At 41.0% G+C, this 20249-nt stretch overlaps 1 protein-coding gene across 1 annotated transcript in view; it reads left to right on the plus strand.

The window, feature by feature from the left end:
• DISC1 (DISC1 scaffold protein) overlaps positions 1–20249 on the plus strand; it is a 561660-nt gene that overhangs the window by 278078 nt on the left and 263333 nt on the right.

Raw genomic sequence — 20249 nt, forward strand, 5'->3', positions numbered from 1 at the left:
CCTGGTGCAGTCAGCTGTATTATTTACAACTAGCAGAACATTGAAATGTGAATGTGGGGCTTGGCTCTTAACAGCTTCACAAGCCATTGACTTGGAATTATGGCCCCATTTGCTAAGAGAAAAAAAGAACATTGAGCACAATCCTGCTCCTGACTTAGGGCTTTGCTTTTCTCATCTATACATTTTCCCCAGGAATACAGGTGGATGCAACTTTATTAAGCCCTGGGGAGGAGAGGTATCATTCAGGTGGCACAGATTTCCCTCTCTCAAATGTACATAATGGTTTTTGAGAACCCAGAGAAAATTCTTAAAATGGTATATTGTATACAGGGGCTGGGTTTTATGTTTAGTTCTTTGATCAGCTGGGAAAATTGGAGGCCTAATCGGATGAGGGATGACTTGGATTAACTGGGATGGGAACTTTCCCCTTGACCTCCCTGTTTCCTGATCATTCTTTAGGCCCTTGGTGAATAGGCCTTTCAGTCAATGGGCTACCCTGTGGGTTGTGCTTGTAGTGGTCAATGTTCTTCGCATGTAATGTGACTTCTCTTTCCTTTTGAGCTACCCTCCACAGCAGGGAGGGCCAGAGAAGGGAAAAGGTACTTCCCTTAGGATGCTGAAGGGCCTATTTTAGCACCTTATTACAAGGTGGCTTTGGCCTCAAATGCTGGTGCAGTCATCTGCCTGCTGAGCTAGGCTGGGATGATCATTGATGGTGAGCATCCGTTTGTCTGCCTGGATTTCAGTGCTGACTTTGAAAGGACGGATACCTTAACCTTGAGGTCTGGTCACTGGTATGGCTGGACCCTGATCAGAGATGAGCAGAGGAGAAGTGTGTCTCCCTGATGCCTAGAGCTGCTCTGATCTAACTGCCCACTTCAGGCCTCTCCCTTGGGTCTCACCAAGGGTTTTCTGGATCAAGGTTGAGAGATCTCTTTTGCAGGGGCAACCCCAGACCCACCTTACTGGACTGGCTGCCTGGAAGGGAAGTGAGAGCAAAGGTCTTGAAAAAGTGTCCATAAAAGGGAACCCATCCCAGACAAGTCTCCTTGTCCCTTTTGAACCCTGGAAGCTCACCCTCTGCCCAAGGGCTTGATGGCTTTGGCCCCTCCTCAGGATAGGGTGTGTGTGTAGAGTGAGGGAATGGCCTCAGTGCTGCTGGGGTATATGCAGTGGGACTGGCTGACCCTGGCTCTGTGGTTAATGTGGCAGCAACAGAAGCTCAGGTCCACCTCCCTCACTAGAACTGCACCAGGCCTTGCACTGATGTCTGGTGACAAGCACCTGTGTCTTGAGTCAGTCCAGTTCCACCTGCTGCTGCCATGGCCTCCTTACCACTTCTTCAGTTCCCATGACATTTCCTGCCCAGAAACAGAAGATATTTAAAGGGTGGTAGCCCATGTCTGTGACTCAGCCACAAGAGTCCTTCCTGCATATTGGCCTTTGATCCTGGACTTGGGTCTGCACTGTTGCTGAGACATGGTCCTGGATCAGGCCCCAGGTCCTATAGCTGGGCTCTGTCCCCATCTATACCCTGCCCAGTCCTCATCTGGCATGGGCCTGACATGCTCCCACCACTTCCCTCCCTGAGGGTCAAGGCCTGGTTCTCTGATGCCCTGATCTTGCTCTGGAACTGACATTGTTCATGCATTTCTGATGCAGCCTCTTCCTGCTTACATCATCCATTACTGATCTGGTCCATGCTGAGACACCTTGTTATTTTATTCTTTGGCTTTGCCTAATGCCTGGTACCCAGGAGACAGTCAATGAGAGTAAGAAAAAAATGGGCCCTTGTTTGTTGTTTACTGATCCCCAGAATCTATGATTTTCATACCTGCTTTGAGTCCTGCCTCATTTGCAGAGGTTTCTGCCTCCCATTGTTTCCAAGGAACAAACAGTTTAGGTAACCATTTACTCTTTTAAAAAATTTTTAAAATTTTGGTATCATTAATCTACAATTACAGAAAGAACATTATGTTTACTAGGTTTCCCCCTTCACCAAGTCCCCCCCACATACACCTTCACAGTCACTGTCCATCTGCGTAGTACGATGCTGTAAAATCACTACTTGTCTTCTCTGTGTTGCACAGCCCTCCTGTGCCCCCCACGCACTATATATGCTAATCGTAATGCCCTCTTTCTTTTTCCCCGCCCTTATCTCTCCCTTCCCACCCATCATCCCCAGTCTCTTTCCCTTTGGTAACTAATAGTCCATTCTTGGGTTCTGTGATTCTGCTGCTGTTTTGTTCCTTCAGTTTTCCTTTGTTCTTATACTCCACAGATGAGTGAAATCATTTGGTACTTGTCTTTCTCTGCCTGGCTTATTTCACTGAGCATAATACCCTCTAGCTCCATCCATGTTGTTGCAAATGGTAGGAACTGTTTTTTTCTTATGGCTGAGTAATATTCCATTGTGTATATGTACCACATCTTCTTTATCCATTCGTCTACTGATGGACATTTAGGTTGCTTCCATATCTTGGCTATTGTAAATAGTGCAGCGATAAACATAAGGGTGCACCTGTATATTTCAAACTGGAGGGCTGCATTCTTAGGGTAAATTCCTAGGAGTGGAATTCCTGGGTCAAATGGTATTTCTATTTTGAGCATTCTGAGGAACCACCATACTGCTTTCCACAATGGTTGAACTAATTTACATAACTACCAGCAGTGTAGGCAGGTTCTCCTTTGTCCACACCCTCGCCAACATTTGTTGTTGTTTGTCTTTTCGATGATGGCAATCCTTACTGGTGTGAGATGATATCTCATTGTGGTTTTAATTCGCATTTCTCTGATGATTAGTGATGTGGAGCATCTTTTCATGTGCCTGTTGGCCATCTGGATTTCTTCTTTAGAGAACTGTCTATTAAGCTCCTTTGCCTATTTTTTAATTGGATTATTTGCTTTTTGTTTGTTGAGGTGTGTGAGCTCTTTATATATTTTGGATGTCAATCCTTTACTGGATCTGTCATTTATGAATATTTTCTCCCATACTGTAGGACACCTTTTTGTTCTATTGATGGTGTCCTTTGCTTTTTAGCTTTATATAGTCCCACTTGTTCATTTATGCCTTTGTTTCCCTTGCCTGGGGAGATATGTCCATGAAGAAGTCACTCATATTTATGTCCATGAGATTTTTGCCTATGTTTTTTCTAAGAGTTTTATGGTTTCATGACTTACATTCAGGTCTTTGATCCATTTCGAATTTACTTTTGTGTATGGGGTTAGACAGTGATCCAGTTTCATTCTCTTACATGTAGCTGTCCAGTTTTGCCAGCACCATCTGTTGAAGAGACTGTCATTTCCCCATTGTATGTCCATGGCTCCTTTATCGTATATTAATTGGCCATATATGTTTGGGTTAATGTCTGGAGTCACTATTCTGTTCCACTGGTCTGTGGCTCTGTTCTTGTGCCAGTACCAAATTGTCTTGATTACTGTGGTTTTGTAGTAGAGCTTGAAGTAGGGGAGCAAGATCCCCCCCGACTTTATTCTTCCTTCTCAGGAATGCTTTGGCTATTTGGGGTCTTTGGCGGTTCCATATGAATTTTTGAACTATTTGTTCCAGTTCATTGAAGAATGTTGTTGGTAATTTGATAGGGATTGCACTGAATCTGTATATTGCTTTGGGCAGGATGGCCATTTTGATGATATTAATTCATCCCAGCCAGGAGCATGGGATGAGTTTCCATTTGTTAGTGACCTCTTTAATTTCTCTAAAGAGTGTCTTATAGTTTTCAGGGTATAGGTCTTTCACTTCCTTGGTTAGGTTTATTCCTAGGTATTTTATTCTTTTTGATGCTATTGTGAATGGAATTCTTCTCCTGATTTCTCTTTCTATAAGTTCATTGTTGTTAGTGCATAGGAAAGCCACAGATTTCTGTGTGTTGATTTTGTATCCTGCAACTTTGCTGAATTCCAATATAAGTTCCAGTAGTTTTGGAGTGGAATCTTTAGGGTTTTTTATGTACAATATCATGTCATCTGCAAATAGTGACAGTTTTAAGTTCTTCTTTACCAATCTGGATTCCTTGTACTTCTTTGTTTTGTCTCACTGCAGTGGCTAGGACCTCCAGTACTACATTGAATAACAGTGGGGAGAGTGGGCATCCCTGTTCTTGTTCCCAATCTCAGAGGAAAAGCTTTCAGCCTCTCGCTGTTCAGTATGATGTTGGCTGTGGGTTTATCATATATGGACTTTATTATGTTGAGGTACTTGCCCTCTATGCCCATTTTGTTGAGAGTTTTTATCATGAACGGATGTTGAATTTTGTCGAATGCTTTTTCAGCATCTACGGAGATGATCATGTGGTTTTTGTCCATCTTTTTGTTGATGTGGTGGATGATGTTGATGGATTTTTTAATGTTGTACCATCATTGCATCCCTGGGATGAATCCCACTTTGTTATGGTGTATGATCTTCTGGATGTATTTTTGAATTTGGTTTGCGAATATTATTTTATTTTGTAGATAATTATTTTTTATTGAAGGGTAGTTGACACACAGTATTACATTAGTTTCAGGTGTACAACACAGTGATTCAACATTTATATACATGATAATTCTATGTACCAGCTATCACCATACAAAGTTGTTACAATATTTTGACTATATTCCTTATGCTATACATTACATCCCAGTTACTAATTTATTTTACAATTGGAAGTCTGTACTTTTTTTTTTGTTGTTTGTTTGTTTGTTTTTTGAGTGGGCATCTCTCATATGTATTGATCAAATGGTTGTTAACAACAATAAAATTCTGTATAGGGGAGTCAATGCTCAATGCATAATCATTAATCCACCCCAAGCCTAATTTTCATCAGTCTCCAATCTTCTGAAGCATAATGAACAAGTTCTTACATGGAGAACAAATTCTTACATAGTGAATAAGTTACATGGTGAACAGTACAAGGGCAGTCATCACAGAAACTTTCGGTTTTGCTCATGCATTATGAACTATAAACAGTCAGTTCAAATATGAATATTCGTTTGATTTTTATACTTGATTTATATGTGGATACCACATTTCTCTCTTTATTATTATTATTTTTAATAAAATGCTGAAGTGGTAGGTAGATGCAAGATAAAGGTAGAAAACATAGTTTAGTGTTGTCAGAGAGCAAATGTAGATGATCAGGTGTGTGCCTGTAGACTATGTGTTAATCCAAGCTAGACAAGGGCAATAAAACATCCACGGATGCAGAAGATTTCTCTCAGAACAGGGGGAGTGAGGTTCTAAGCCTCACCTCTGTTGATCCCCAATTTCTCACCTGATGGCCCCCCTGCGACTGTGCCTGTCTTAGGTTGTTCCTCCCTTGAGGAATCTTACCCGTCTCTGGCTAACCAGTCATCTTCCGGGGCCATACAGGGAAATGTAAAGTTGGTAAGTGAGACAGAAGCCTTATTGTTTGAAAAGGTTAGCTTTTTACTTCTATGCATATTTATGCCCTGTGGCTTCTATGCCCAGCATTTGTCTTGAGGTATCTTTACCACTTGGAACAATTATGATACTCGGTAAATTCGATATGAGGCACAAATTCTATTTAAGGGTTGTAATTAGGAAGGAAGAAGAAAAGCTATAGAAGTAGCAGGTGGAAGAAAACCTGGGAAGATTGATTATTTCTTTGACATATCTTCTTGTAGAGTAACTTCAGCATGTATAGGTTTTAAACTACTAATTAAATTGTGCACACACATTAACATAATAGGAGTACAGTTACATAACTAAAGCAGACCTATAATTATCAGCCATCTGCAGTAATACCAAGAAAACCAGTTAGGTACCTTAGGCATTTGTGAAAACTTATCTATGATATGATGGATATTGTGTAACTGAACTTGAACAGTCTGAGAGAAATCAGACAAATTAAAACAACCCATTCCTGGGGACTGTTCACATCCCATATATACTTTTAACAGTAGATAGTCTGTAGTTGTAAGATTTTGGAGCGCTACAATTTGCATTTCTCCTAATTCATGGTTGAGTTCCAACAGTATAGATCCAGTCAAATTTGTTGTTTTACTGTATGCACAGGCCAGCTTAGATATCTCCTTCTTCATTCCCATGGCAAGTCCAGGAGCTGGTGGGATGAGTGCATCTACAGCTGTAGCAGTGCGTGGATCTTTGTTGGGGTTTTTTGATGATCATCTTCTGGCATGAGTCTTCCAGAGAGTGCTGATGTTGGAAGTTCTTTTTCATATCGTATCTTAGTTCATTTTCGGGGTAGCCAAATTAGGCTTTGATCCTCTGTATAAACACAAACAGACCCTTTGCCTACACTTTTATATGCCCTTTATACCATTGTGTAGAACTCATTGGAGGTCACCACACAGGAACATATTTTTTTTTAATCATTAATCTACACTTACATGATGAATATTATGTTTACTGAGCTCTCCCCTATACCAGGTCCCCCCTATTAACCTCTTTACAGTCACTGTCCATCAGCATAGCAAAATGTTGTAGAATCACTACTTGTCTTCTCTGTGTTGCACAGCCCTCCCCTTTCTCCCACCCCCCCATGCATGCTAATCTTATTACACCCCTTCTTCTTCCCCCCACCCTTATCCCTCCCTACCCACCCATCCTCCCCAGTCCCTTTCCCTTTGGTACCTGTTAGTCCATTCTTGAGTTCTGTGATTCTGCTGCCATTTTCTTCCTTCAGTTTTTCCTTTGTTCTTCTATTCCACAGATGAGTGAAATCATTTGGTATTTCTCTTTCTCTGCTTGGCTTATTTCACTGAGCATAATACCCTCCAGCTCCATCCATGTTGCTGCAAATGGTAGGATTTGCCCTTTTCTTATGGCAGAGTAGTATTCCATTGTGTATATGTACCACATCTTCTTTATCCATTCATCTATTGATGGACATTTAGGTTGCTTGCAATTCTTGGCTATTGTGAATAGTGCTACAATAAACATAGGGGTGCATCTGTCTTTCTCAAACTTGTTTGCTGCGATCATAGGGTAAATTCCTAGGAGTGGAATTCCTGGGTCAAATGGTAAGTCTGTTTTGAGCATTTTGATGTACCTCCACACTGCTTTCCACAATGGTTGAACTAATTTACATTCCCACCAGCAGTGTAGGGGGGTTCCCCTTTCTCCACAGCCTCACCAACATTTGTTGTTGTTTGTCTTTTGGATGGCAGCCATCCTTACTGGTGTGAGGTGATACCTCATTGTAGTTTTAATTTGCATTTCTCAGATAATTAGCGATGTGGAGCATCTTTTCATGTGTCTGTTGGCCATCTGTATTTCTTTTTTGGGAGAACTGTCTGTTCAGATCCTCTGCCCATTTTTTAATTGGGTTATTTGTTTTTTTTTTGTTGAGGCGTGTGAGCTCTTTATATATTTTGGACATCAAGCCTTTATTGGATCTGTCATTTTTAAATATATTCTCCCATACTGTAGGGTTCCTTTTTGTTCTAGTGATGGTGTCTTTTGCTGTACAGAAGCTTTTCAGCTTAATATAGTCCCACTTGTTCATTTTTGCTGTTGTTTTCCTTGCCCAGGAAGATATGTTCAAGAAGAGGTCACTCATGTTTATGTCTAAGAGGTTTTTGCCCATGTTTTTTTCCAAGAGTTTCATGGTTTCATGACTTACATTCAGGTCTTTGATCCATTTTGAGTTTACTTTTGTATATGGGGTTAGACAATGGTCCAGTTTCATTCTCCTACATGTAGCTGTCCAGTTTTGCCAGCACCAGCTGTTGAAGAGACTGTCATTTCACCATTGTATGTTCATGGCTCCTTTGTCAAATATTAATTGACCATATATGTCTGGGTTAATGTCTGGATTCTCTAGTCTGTTCCATTGGTCTGTGGCTCTGTTCTTGTGCCAGTACCAAATTGTCTTGATTACTATGGCTTTATAGAAGAGCTTGAAGTTGGGGAGTGTGATCCCCCCTACTTTATTCTTCTTTCTCAGGATTGATTTGGCTATTCGGGGTCTTTGGTGTTTCCATATGAATTTTTGAATCATTTGTTTCAGTTCATTGAAGAATGTTGCTGTTAGTTTCATAGGGTTTGCACCATATCTGTATATTGCTTTGGGCAGGATGGCCATTTTGACGATATTAATTCTTCCTAGCCACGAGCATGGGATGCGTTTCCATCTGTTAGTGTCCCCTTTAATTTCTCTTAAGAGTGACTTGTAGTTTTCAGAGTATAAGTCTTTCACTTCTTTGGTTAGGTTTATTCCTAGGTATTTTACTTTTTTTGTTGCAATTGTGAATGGAGTTGTTTTCCTGATTTCTCTTTCTGTTGGTTCATTGTTAGTGTATAGGAAAGCCACAGATTTCTGTGTGTTGATTTTGTATCCTGCAACTTTGCTCTATTCCGATATCAGTTCTAGTAGTTTTGGGGTGGAGTCTTTAGGGTTTTTTATGTACGGTATCATGTCATCTGCAGATAGTGACAGTTTAACTTCTTCTTTACCAATCTGGATTCCTTGTTTTTTTTTGTTTTGTCTGATTGCTGTGGCCAAGACCTCCAGTGCTATGTTAAATAACAGTGGGGAGAGTTGCCATCCCTGTCTAGTTCCCGATCTCAGTGTAAAAGCTTTCATCTTCTCGCTGTTCAATATAATGTTGGCTGTCGGTTTATTATAAGTGGCCTTTATTTTTTTGAGGTTCTTGCCCTCTATTCCCTTTTTGCTGAGAGTTTTTATCATGAATGGATGTTGAACTTTGTCAAATGCTTTTTCAGCATCTATGGAGATGATCATGTGGTTTTTGTCTTTCTTTTTGTTGATGTGGTGGATGATGTTGATGGACTTTCGAATGTTGTACCATCCTTGCATCCCTGGGATGAATCCCACTTGGTCATGGTGTATGATCCTTTTGATGTATTTTTGAATTCTGTTTGCTAATATTTTGTTGAGTATTTTTGCATCTACATTCATCAGGGATATTGGTCTGTAGTTTTCTTTTTTGGTAGGGTCTTTTTCTGGTTTTGGTACTAGGATGATGTTAGCTTCATAGAATGAGTTTGGGAGTATCCCCTCCTCTTCTATTTTTTGGGAAACTTTAAGGAGAATGAGTATTATGTCTTCCCTGTATGTCTGATAAAATTCCGAGGTGAATCCAGCTGGCCCGGGGGTTTTGTTCTTTGGTAGTTTTTTGATTACCACTTCATTTTCGTTGCTGGTAATTGGTCTGTTTAGATTTTCTGTTTCTTTCTGGGTCAGTCTTGGAAGGTTGTATTTTTCTAGGAAGTTGTCCATTTCTCCTAGGTTTCCCAGCTTGTTAGCATATAGGTTTTCATAGTAGTCTCTAATAATTCTTTGTATTTCTGCGGGGTCCGTTGTGCTTTTTCCTTTCTCGTTTCTGATACTGTTGATTTGTGTTGACTCTCTTTTCCTCTTAATAAGTCTGGCTAGAGTCTTATCTATTTTGTTTATTTTCTCCAAGAAACAGCTCTTGGTTTCATTGATTTTTTCTTCTCAATTTTATTTATTTCTTCTCTGATCTTTCTTATGTCCCTCTGTCTGCTGTCTGTAGGCCTCATTTGTTCTTCTTTTTCCAGTTTTGATAATTGTGACATTAGACTATTCATTTGGGATTCTTCTTCCTTCTTTAAATATGCCTGGATTGCTACATACTTTCCTCTTTAGACTTCTTGTGCTGTGTCCCACAGAAGTTGGGGCTTTGTGTTGGTGTTGTCATTTGTTTCCATATATTGCTGGATCTCCATTTTAATTTGGTCGTTAATCCATTGATTATTTAGGAGCATGTTTTTTAGCCTACATGTGTTTGTGAGCCTTTTTGCTTTCTTTGTACAATTTATTTCTAGTTTTATACCTTTGTGGTCTGAAAAGTTGGTTGATATGATTTCAAGCTTTTTGAATTTACTGAGGCTCTCTTTGTGGCCTAGTATGTGGTTTATTCTGGAGAATGTTCCATGTGCACTTTAGAAGAATGTGTATCCTGTTGCATTTAGATGTAGAGTTCTACAGATGTCTGTTAGGTTCATCTGTTCTAGTGTGTTGTTCAGTGCCTCTGTGTCCTTACTAATTTTCTCTCAGATGGATCTGTCCTTTGGAGTGAGTAGTGGTTTAAAGTCTCTCAAAATGAATGCATTGCATTCTATTTCCTCCTTTATTTCTGTTAGTATTTGTTTCACTTATATTGGTGCTCCTGTATTGTGTGCATATATGTTTATAATGGTTATATCCTCTTGTTGGATTGAGCCCTTTATCATTGTGTAATGTCCTTCTTTATGTCTTGTTACTTTCTTCATTTTGAATTCTATTTTGTCTGATACTAGTATTGTAACACCTGCTTTTTTCTCTCTGTTGTTTGCATATAATATCTTTCTCCTTCCTTTGACTTTTAATCTGTGCATGTTTTTGGGTTTGAGGTGAGTCTCTTGTAAGCAGCATATAGATGGGTCTTGCTTTTTTATCCATTCTATTACTCTGTGTCTTTTGATTGGTACATTCAGTCCATTTACATTTAGGGTGACTATTGAAAGATATGTACTTATTGCCATTGCAGGCTTTAGATTTGTGGTTACCAAAGGTTCAAGTTTAGTTTGTTTACTACCTTACTGTCTGACTTAACTCGCTTATTGAGCTGTTATATACACAGTCTGATGATTATTTCTTTCCCTTCTTTTTCCTCCACCTACATTCTTAATATGTTGAGTGTTTTGTTCTGTGCTCTTTTTAGGAGTTCTCCCATCTAGAGCAGTCCCTCTAAGATACCCTGTAGAGGTGGTTTGTGGGAGGCAAATTCCCCCAACTTTTGCTTGTCTTGGAATTGTTTAACCCCTCCTTCATATTTCAATGATAATCGTGCTGGATACGGTATCCTTGGTTCAAGGCCCTTCAGTTTCATTGCATTAAATATATCATGCCATTCTCTTCTGGACTGTAAGGTTTCTGTTGAGAAGTCTGATGATAGCCTGATGGGTTTTCCTTTGTAGGTGACCTTTTTTCTCTCTCTGGCTGCCTTTAATACTCTGTCCTTGTCCTTGATCTTTGCCATTTTAATTATTATGTGTCTTGGTGTTGTCCTCTTTGGGTTCCATCTCTCGGGAGTTCTGTGTGCCTCTGTAGTCTGAGCACCTATTTCCTCCCCCAGTTTGGGGAAGTTCTCAGCAATTATTTCTTCAAAGACACTTTCTATCCCTTTTTCTCTCTCTTCTTCCTCTGGTACCCCTATAATGCAGATATTGTTCCTTTGGATTGGTCACACAGTTCTCTTAATATTGTTTCATTCCTGGAGATCCTTTTATCTCTCTCTGCATCAGCTTCTATGTGTTCCTTTTCTTTGTTTTCTATTCCATCAGTTGCCTCTTGCATCTTATCCATTCTGCTTATAAATCCTTCCAGGGTTTGTTTCACTTCTATAATCTCCCTCCGGACATCTGTAATCTCCCTCTGGACTTCATCCCTTAGCTCTTGCATATTTCTCTGCAGCTCTGTCAGCATGTTTATGATTTTTATTTTCAATTCTTTTTCAGGGTGACTGCTGAGGTCTGCTCTGCAGATCATTTTTCAGGTGTTGTTTGAACTCTCTTGGACTGGAGTAAATTTTTAGCCTTTTCTTAGTGAAAGCAGTGGCTGTAGGCAGGTTGTGGGTGTGTCAGCTGGGAGAAGAATGTCCTTTCCTGCTTGCTGGATGCCTTGCCCTTTTCCGCTGTATGCGATGGTTGTCCGCACTCCTGGAGCGGCCACCGGGTTAGTGCCCTAAGGTGCTGTGTGCGGGGTCTCTCTCAGAGCAGCACGGAGCCCTGCGGGGAGTGGCAGGCACACCAGGTGTGCTCCTCCGTGCTAGTAGCACCCCTGCCGGGCAGCTGGGTGCTCACAGTGGCCTTAGGGTCTGGCCTGGGTGGCTGTGTGTTGGGCTGGGATTCCAGTCAGCTGCAGGGAGTGCGCCTGCTCCCTCTGGCTCCACTGCAGGTGTGCATGGGGCTCTCCTGAACGTGCCTCTACCGGGCTCCTCTGACTTCACTGCCACCGGTGCATGCAAGCTGTGCCCGGTCTGTTCGGTTGCACTGCTACGGGCTCACACAAGCCTCTCCTCATCCCGTCTGGCACCACTGGCACTTGGATCTGCTCCCGGTCCCTTCTGGTGCTGCCATCCCTAGCATGTGCTGCCACTCTCTCACTACTGAGCCGGTCTGTCGGGATCCGGGCCAGTTGGCGGAACGACTGGCAGGCTGCTTAGTGCCATGAGGGGCTTCAGAGTTGCACTGCCTCCCCGGGGTTTAGGGTGCCTAAGTTTCCCCGGGATTCCCAAATGCTGGCTAAATGTGCCAGGACAACTTCATCCAGCTATGGAGTCCCTGTCTCTTTAAGACTTACAGAAAGCACTCGCTTTTCTTTTGTCTCACGGACGCCGGTTGCGGGGACCTTCCCACAGGTTTTGCTTTTCCGTTTCTCTAATATCCAGCACCCCATGCACCTTGTGTCTGAGTTCCGGATGCAGATTTCTAGAGCTGGTTGTTTAGCAGTCCTGGGCTTTCACTCCCTCCCCGTTCCGACTCCTTTCTTCCCATTGGGTTTTGGGGTGGGGAGCATTCAGGTCCCACCTGGCCACAGCTTGTATCTTACCCCCTTCGAGTGATGTTGAGTTCTCACAGATGTAGATGTATCCTGGCTGTTGTACTGCATCCACTGGTGTCTCTTTTAGGAATAGTTGCATTTATTGTATTTTCATAAATATATATATTTTGGGGAGGAGATTTCCTCTGAACTACTCATGTCACCATCTTCCCATGATCCTCCCATTTACTCTTAAGTAGCATATCAAAATGTATCTGGTATTCCAAGCAAATTTTTTGAAAAATGTGGTTCTATCCAATTTGACTTTTCCTTTATAGAGAATAAAAATTGTCTACACCTAAAGTGCCTAAATTGTTGAGAAATATATCTAAATGGCAGGCTATCAAGAATTAAACTAGATATTCTAAGTAAGCACAAAACATTTCCTTCTCTCTAAACATCTCTGTTATTTAGATCACTGGCTGGAGATGATACACCCAGGAAAGATTTTTCAAAGATGATGCCTCTCCAGTGTGGAAATAAGTGAAGAGCCACCAAGTGACAAGAAGCAAAGGCTGTTATTCAGAGCTGATTCTAGCAGGGGATTCAGCCACTATCCCTTATGCACTGGTAGAGAGACTCAAAGGCAAGTTTTATAGTGGTAAAAAGGGAAGCTTCGGGTATGGTCTAATCAGAGGCTGCTGTTCCTGGGAAACTGGATGTGGGCTCCTTAGAGCAGCCTACATGACCGGTTAGGGGAGCACATTTGGCTTTCTCTGGCTGGTCCTAAGATGGAGGAAGGTACAAAAATTAGGGAAGCTGTCTGTTACTAATCAAGTCCTGGCAATGTTGGGCCAACTGCTGCAGAAGTTTCTCTTTAGCTTCTTAGATGGTTACTGGAGACAGCAGTGTGGCTTCATACAAGTCTACCTTTTAGCAGGCTGGCTTCCTGGGCTGGTTACAGTTGATCAGGGGCTGGTTTCCTGGGCAGGTCGGTGCAGGTTGGGGTTCAGAGTTCTATCTCTATGTATGATCTAGCCATTGTCTGTTTGTATATTTAGTCTTTCACTGGGCACTGCATTTTCTCAAGCTGTTAGAAGCAGTCTGCATTTTATGTGAAATCCTATGTTCCATTTAGCCTTGTGTTCTGCTGTGCCTTCTCTGTCAAACATGTGGCATCTGAAATGTTGGATGTGCAAAAACAGGGATGGGGCTCAGTTCACAGAAAATGCTTTTTGCTACCTCAGAAATCATGGTGACTGGGAGAAAGAAACAAAACTGACAGAACATGGCAAAATCACTGAAGGGGCTCCCAGGGAGAGGTGAGGGGAGTTGGTGGTCCCTTTGGTCACCTTTGTTCAGAGCCCCAGCTTATAGCAGTGAGTGTTGAGTGACAGAGGGCGCCGTCTTTTCTGGCTACATGTACTTGAGCTTGGAGTTGTCAAAAGATATGGTGCCACCCCAGAAAAAAGATGCAGAACCCTGTTACCTATGGAGTTTGATTTTCAACACTGAATTTATTTATTTTTCCCAGTAAAGAAGTATAGCTCAAATTTGCTTAAGTAAAAGAGAGTGATTTTAGGAGAATTATTACAAATGGAAATGTCTCTGGGCCCAAGCAAGTATCATGTGTGTGGGGCATCCCCCTAGGCTAAAGTCATGGTGGGGCCTGGGGACTGACTGGGTGGCGCCACCCCTCCTTGGGTGCAGGATTCATCCCCCAGCACTTTGTGTTCTCTCCCTTTGTGGATGACCTGTGGCCACCTTCTGCCATCACTCTTTGAGCTGTATTTGGTAGGCTGAGCACCTAAAGTGACATTGGAAGAGCCAAGTTCAAGTTCAGTAATCTCTCACGAGCTTTTAGAACTCCAAAACCCTGGGACTTGTGGAGGTCACTCTCTGAGTTTCAGTTTCTCCAACAGGAAATCAAGGGCAGTCATTTTAATACCCCCTTCCTGGGCTGTTGGGAAGACTAATTGAGACAATTCATAGAACAAGATCACTGTAATTTCATAAAATCAGACTCTCAAATAATGACCCCCGACACTTTGAAGTAGAGGAGGGAGATATTTAAATCCAGAGACACTGAGGGTGAAGTTAGAACAGAGTGGGTGATATCAGTTTTGGCTTCGGCATATACTTAGAAGTTTATAATTGTGTTATTTGTAGAATAAAATATTTAGACAGGTGGTTTAAGAAACCTGTGTGAATGCCCAAGTATGGTTCTCTTGCTGAAGAGCAGGCAGACACATGTGCAGTGTGGTGGCAGATGCGAGACATTCGCCTCTGTACACACCCTCCTGTGGCATTTAGGAAGGGGCCCATGTGGGTTACTGAGATCAGGGTCACGGTTACTGATAGGACTTCATTCAGGGATCAGCATTTTCTTTTCTGAATTTTCATCACAGAACTCTTGGCCAGTTTCAGCAATCCTGGAAGGCTAAATCAAGCAAAATTTACCTCATGGGTTTGGATCTGAGGCCAAGAGGCTTATAAAATATTAACTGCAGGCAGTGTAGCATTTCATCATGGCTTGGCTTGTGATATTAAGTGTCTCTCTGGAAGTTCACACTCATTCTGCATATATGAAATTTCCACTCTGTCACTATTCATTTCCCCAAGCCACCTTCCTTAGGATTAAGGAAGCAACCCAAGTTGGAATTAGTGATCTCTCTTGTGGTTTATTAAGGGCTCTGGTGTCTAGAGCTTGCCATGAGCTGCAGATGTATTCCAGCAAGTCTTCAGCATGGACAATTGATCTGTGTAGGTGGTCCCCTCGGATTGGTTTTTAGAGGTCTTTTCTTTCTGAACTATTCGCAGGAAGAGATTGCACACTGTAGCATATTTTGCCTGGTGTTCCCAGGGTCACAGTTGGTGTCCACCCACTTTTTGTTAATTCTCTTGTTTGAAAACATAGCCTAGCAGAAAGGTTGGGGTTTCCCAAGCCCAGCCTGGGAGGGACATTTGAAGGCACCATGCTTTGCCATGGTGGCTGCCCTGCCTGCCCAGAGGCAGTCACACCTTCGGGGCTAGTTCTCCCACAAGCATCCTGAGAGCCTAGCTGGCCCCTTGAGGTTTGGCATGGACCCCTCATAGGGGCAGCATCCACAGTGATCCTAACTGATCCAAAATAGAAAACACGGATCTGGGAAACGTTTTAGTTGTATTGCTATTTATAACTCAAGAGTTCATGGAAGTCCCAACTGTTCTAATCAGGACTTAGTATTTCCTAAAGGGTCCAAGCCCATCTGCTTGGCATTTTGGACAGTCTCCCATCTGGATCCAATTTCTCTGTCAATGTAGTCTCTACCTCGGTCCCATGCCTCCTACCACCCACTGAAACAAGGCCCTTTGCTCTCTAACCAGGCGTCATATCTCTTCTTTTGGAAATCTTACCTTCTTTCCTCATGAAACCTGTCTCTGTCTCCCCTTCTGGAACAATTTTCCTTCTCTGAGCTCTCCTACACACATTTGTCTATTTCTTACAATACATCTTATCCCCTTTATTTAATAATAGCTTCCTGGAGAGCAGAGGTAGTACCTGGTTCTCTTCTTTACTTGCCCACTATAGTGATAGACAGTAAATGGGGGCTTCAGAGATATTTATCCAGGCATGGAATCAGAAACCATAGATATCAGTGACAGAACTGATATGTGCTGGGTGTTCAAACTCCCTTCCTTTAAAGTAGGATAACATTTTGTCATGTTTTCCACATTATATATCACATGTTATTAAATATTAACAATAAAGTAAACAGGATAATTTAGCACCTAAGAAGAGGGATCTGGAGTTATATTTGAATTGGAAACGTGCCCTGCATTTTATTGCTATGTAACCTTCAGCAACCTTTAATTCTTTAGACTTCAGTTATTTTGACTGTACAGTAGAGATAACCACATGTATTTCAGTGAACATAAAATGTTCCATTATTTTATATACTACCAAAAAAGAAAAATTGCTGTAAATTAAACAATGATACAATGCTTTCTGTGGTGCAGGATTTTTATTTTGTACTTTTTGAAATACCTTTTTCACATGTATTTAGGCATTTGAAAAAATCACATATCCCTCTTAAAAAAGGAAAATATAAAGCAATTGAATTGGTTAAGATTTTCTTAAAAGTCTTTCTATTCAGAGGCTGAATGTTCTGAAACACATTTTGACTCAAAGTAGTTGAGGCTCATGTTTTTCTGCTCATTATCATCCTCTGCACAGGAAAGCAATTGGTGGTGCAACTTTTTTTCTTTTCCTCCAAGAACAGACTCCTGTTTTCTGTAGGATTTTTTGCAAGCTGCAACACCGTTCTTCAAGTTTTAAATGCTGGTACTTTCCAGATCTTACAAATCCATTTCAGTGATGTTTTTCAGGCCACAGGCATGACTCAAATGGTCCTTAAACAGTCTGTACTTGGAAACACTGGGGATTGCAGATGGTCAGCTAGGTCCTGTAATAACAGTCATGGAATAACAACTTCATCTGGATTACCTTCTGGCTGATTGCAAGGAACATCCCCATTTCAGAGGTGTGAATACGTCAAATAAAAAAAGTGCATCTTAGAATAGATCCCAGAGGATATAACCTCCCTCCCTAGAGTTGTGGTGAGATTTAAAGGAGAGGTTTGTAGCTGTTTCTGTGATGATGGTTATAATAAACTATTAGGAAACATAATGGAGCTCTCTGATAACATTTTTATTTCTGGAGCACTCGTTAATGTGATATAATTATTAATTTATGGTGTAATTTTCATAGTTAAATTTTCCCTCACATATTTTTCCTTTTTTATTGAAGTATGATTTATGTTGAATGAAATGCATAGATCCTGAGTATACAGTTCTGTGAATTTTGACACCTGTATTATCAGCAGCCTTCTCAGGATCTTTTATCACCCTGGAAACCTTGTGCGCCTTCCCAGGCATTATCCTCCTTCTCCAGATAGCCTCTGTTCCATTGTCTATTACTCTGGATTAGTTTTCCCTGTTCTAGAACTTAATATCAGTGGAATCATGTGGTATGTACTCGTTTTTTTCGAGATGCTTCCATGTCACCATGTGTATGAGGAGTTGGTATCTTTTTCTTGCTGAATAGTCTTCTACTGTATAGATATACCCATGTTTCTGAATCTCTCAACGGACATTTAGGTTGCTTCCAGTTTGGGGTTCACATGAAATAAGCCACTATGAACATTCTAATACAGTTATTTTTATTACACATCTTCATTTCTCTTGGGTAAATACCTAGAAGTAGAAATGTTCGATCAAAGGATAGGTGTATATTTAACTTTGTGAGAATCTGGCAAACTTTCCTCAAAGTGGTTGTACTATTTTACACTCTCATCATGTATGAGAGTAATGGTGCTCTACATCTTTGGCAACGTAGAGATTTTGTTTGGTTAACTTGAGCCATTTGAATGGTTTTGCAGTGGAATATCTATGGCCTTAATCTGCATTTTTCTGGTGACTAATGGTCACCAACATTTGTTCATACGCTTAATCAGTCATTTGTATATGTACCTATGTAAAATACCTGTTGTGTTTTATTTATTGAGTTGTAAGATCAAGTCCTTTGTCAGTTATATATTTTGCAAATATTTTCTTCTAGTCTGTGGTTTGCCTATTCATTTTATTAATGGTGTTTTCGATAAGAAGATGTTTTTAATTTTGATGAGGTCCATTCATCCATTTTTTTCTTACATAGTTAGTATTTTCTTTGTCCTAACTAAAGTTTTTCTACTCCAAAGTCTGAAAGCTATTCTATATTTTCTTCTAGAAGCTTTATAGTTTTTGCTTCTACATTTAGGTCTGTGATCCATCTCTTAAATTTTGTGTATTGTTTGAGGTATGGATCAAGGTTGATGTTTTCCCCATATAGGTAGCTAGTTGTTTCATTACCATTTGTTGAAAATACTCTTTTCCTCTTTGACTTGTTTTGGCACTGTAGTTGAAAATCAATTAACTGTGTGAGTGTGGGCCTATTTCAGGACTGTCTATTCTATTTCATTAATCTGTTTGTTTATCTATCTATGTTTCAGTGCCATACTGTCTTAATTTATTGTAGCTTCAGTGTTAGTTTGAAGTCAAATAGTATAGGTCCTTTAATTTTGTTTTACCTTTTAAGGATTCTTTTGGTTTATCTAGGCCTTTGTATTTTCTTTAACATTTTAGAATCAGCTTATCAATTCCTATAGAAGACCCTCATGAGATTTTGATTGGAATTGTACTGAATCAATAGATCAATATGAGGAAAATGGAGATCTTAACAATATTCAGTTTTCCAATGTATATATAGTATATTTTCCTAATTACTTAAGCCTTCTTTAATTTCTCTCAGAAATTTTAAAAATGGGTTTCTGTGTAAAGGTCCTACACATGTTTCTTTAAATTTGTCCCTGAGCATTTTGAGTTTTAAAGTGTCTTGCAAATGGTATTTAAGAAAATAAATCTTCCAGTTATTTGCTGCTGATATTTAGAAATACAACTGACTTTGTATCCTACAACCTTGCTAAATTCAATGCACCATATATTTTGCTCAGTGCTTTATAGGATTTCATGTTTATTCTTAACAAAATCAACAAAACAGCAATAGACTCACAGACAGAGACGTGACTGGTGGGTACCATGGAGAAGGGGCTTAGGTAGGCAGGTGAAATAGAAGGGGATGAAGAGGGGCAAAATCACAATCGTAATATTAATTGGTCACAGGGATGAAAGTACAGCATAAGGAATATACCTAACTATTCTGTAACATCTGTCTGTGTTGATAGTAACTACACTAGTTGGGGTGAGCATTTGATAATGTAGATAAAGGTTGAATCACTATATTGTATACTTGAAGCCAATATAATATTGTATCAACTATACATCAATAAAAAAAGAACTTGTTTATTCTTCCAGCCACCTATGATGTAATTATAGTGTATATGTTATAAGAAGTTTGCCCTGAAATAGATATACCAATTTCTTTGCTCAAGGTCACACAGTTTGAGCAAGAGGATTACTAGGGTTTGAATTTAGGTCTAGTCTGACTCCATAGCCCAGTCCCTTTCACCCTACTATAATATTGCACCTCTTTGGCATTTAGATATTTGAATAAAGTGATGCCATGTGGCTTTCCTGGGTTACAATAGGACATTTTTGTGTTATTATGTTTCACAAGGACATGAATTGGCCAATGGGCCCTTAAAACAGACAAAACAAGAATAAGGTGGGGTGAGCAGGGCTGGGAGGGCACCTGGGCTAGGGGCTGGAACAAGCTGCAACCAGGGGTGTGGGAGAGGCAGGTGGAGCTGGAAATGCGGTGCAGCAAGGCTGGGAGCGGATCTTGGGCTTGTCCTATGTGTGGAAGGGCCAAGCTCAGTGGCTAGCAGAGCCTGAGGGGGGAAGTGAAGTCAGGCTGGGGCAGGCAGAAGAGACCCTGGGCTGGAACATGACCATCTGTCACTCATCATGACACATGCAACTGCCCAGAGCTGATGCCATTCATTCACATCTCACTGACACTTTCTGTTTCATGGAGCATCTGCAAGGCTTGAGCCAAGCTGTGCCACAGCACACTGTCCAAGAGATACTTGATCCCACCCGTCAGAACAAACTTACGTTGGGGGTTCAATGCCAGCCTGTGCATTTCTCCATAAAGTCTTGTCATGTAGAGGGGATTGCACATGCCCAGGGACTAATGTACAGGCTTTGAGCATACTGCAGCCAAAGGCCACGTCTTTCTCTGTGGGCTGGATGGGTCCTGGACTGTGTCCCATGGCTCTA

The sequence above is a fragment of the Manis pentadactyla genome, chromosome 8 (genome assembly GCF_030020395.1).
Source record: "Manis pentadactyla isolate mManPen7 chromosome 8, mManPen7.hap1, whole genome shotgun sequence".
NCBI lineage: Eukaryota > Metazoa > Chordata > Mammalia > Pholidota > Manidae > Manis > Manis pentadactyla.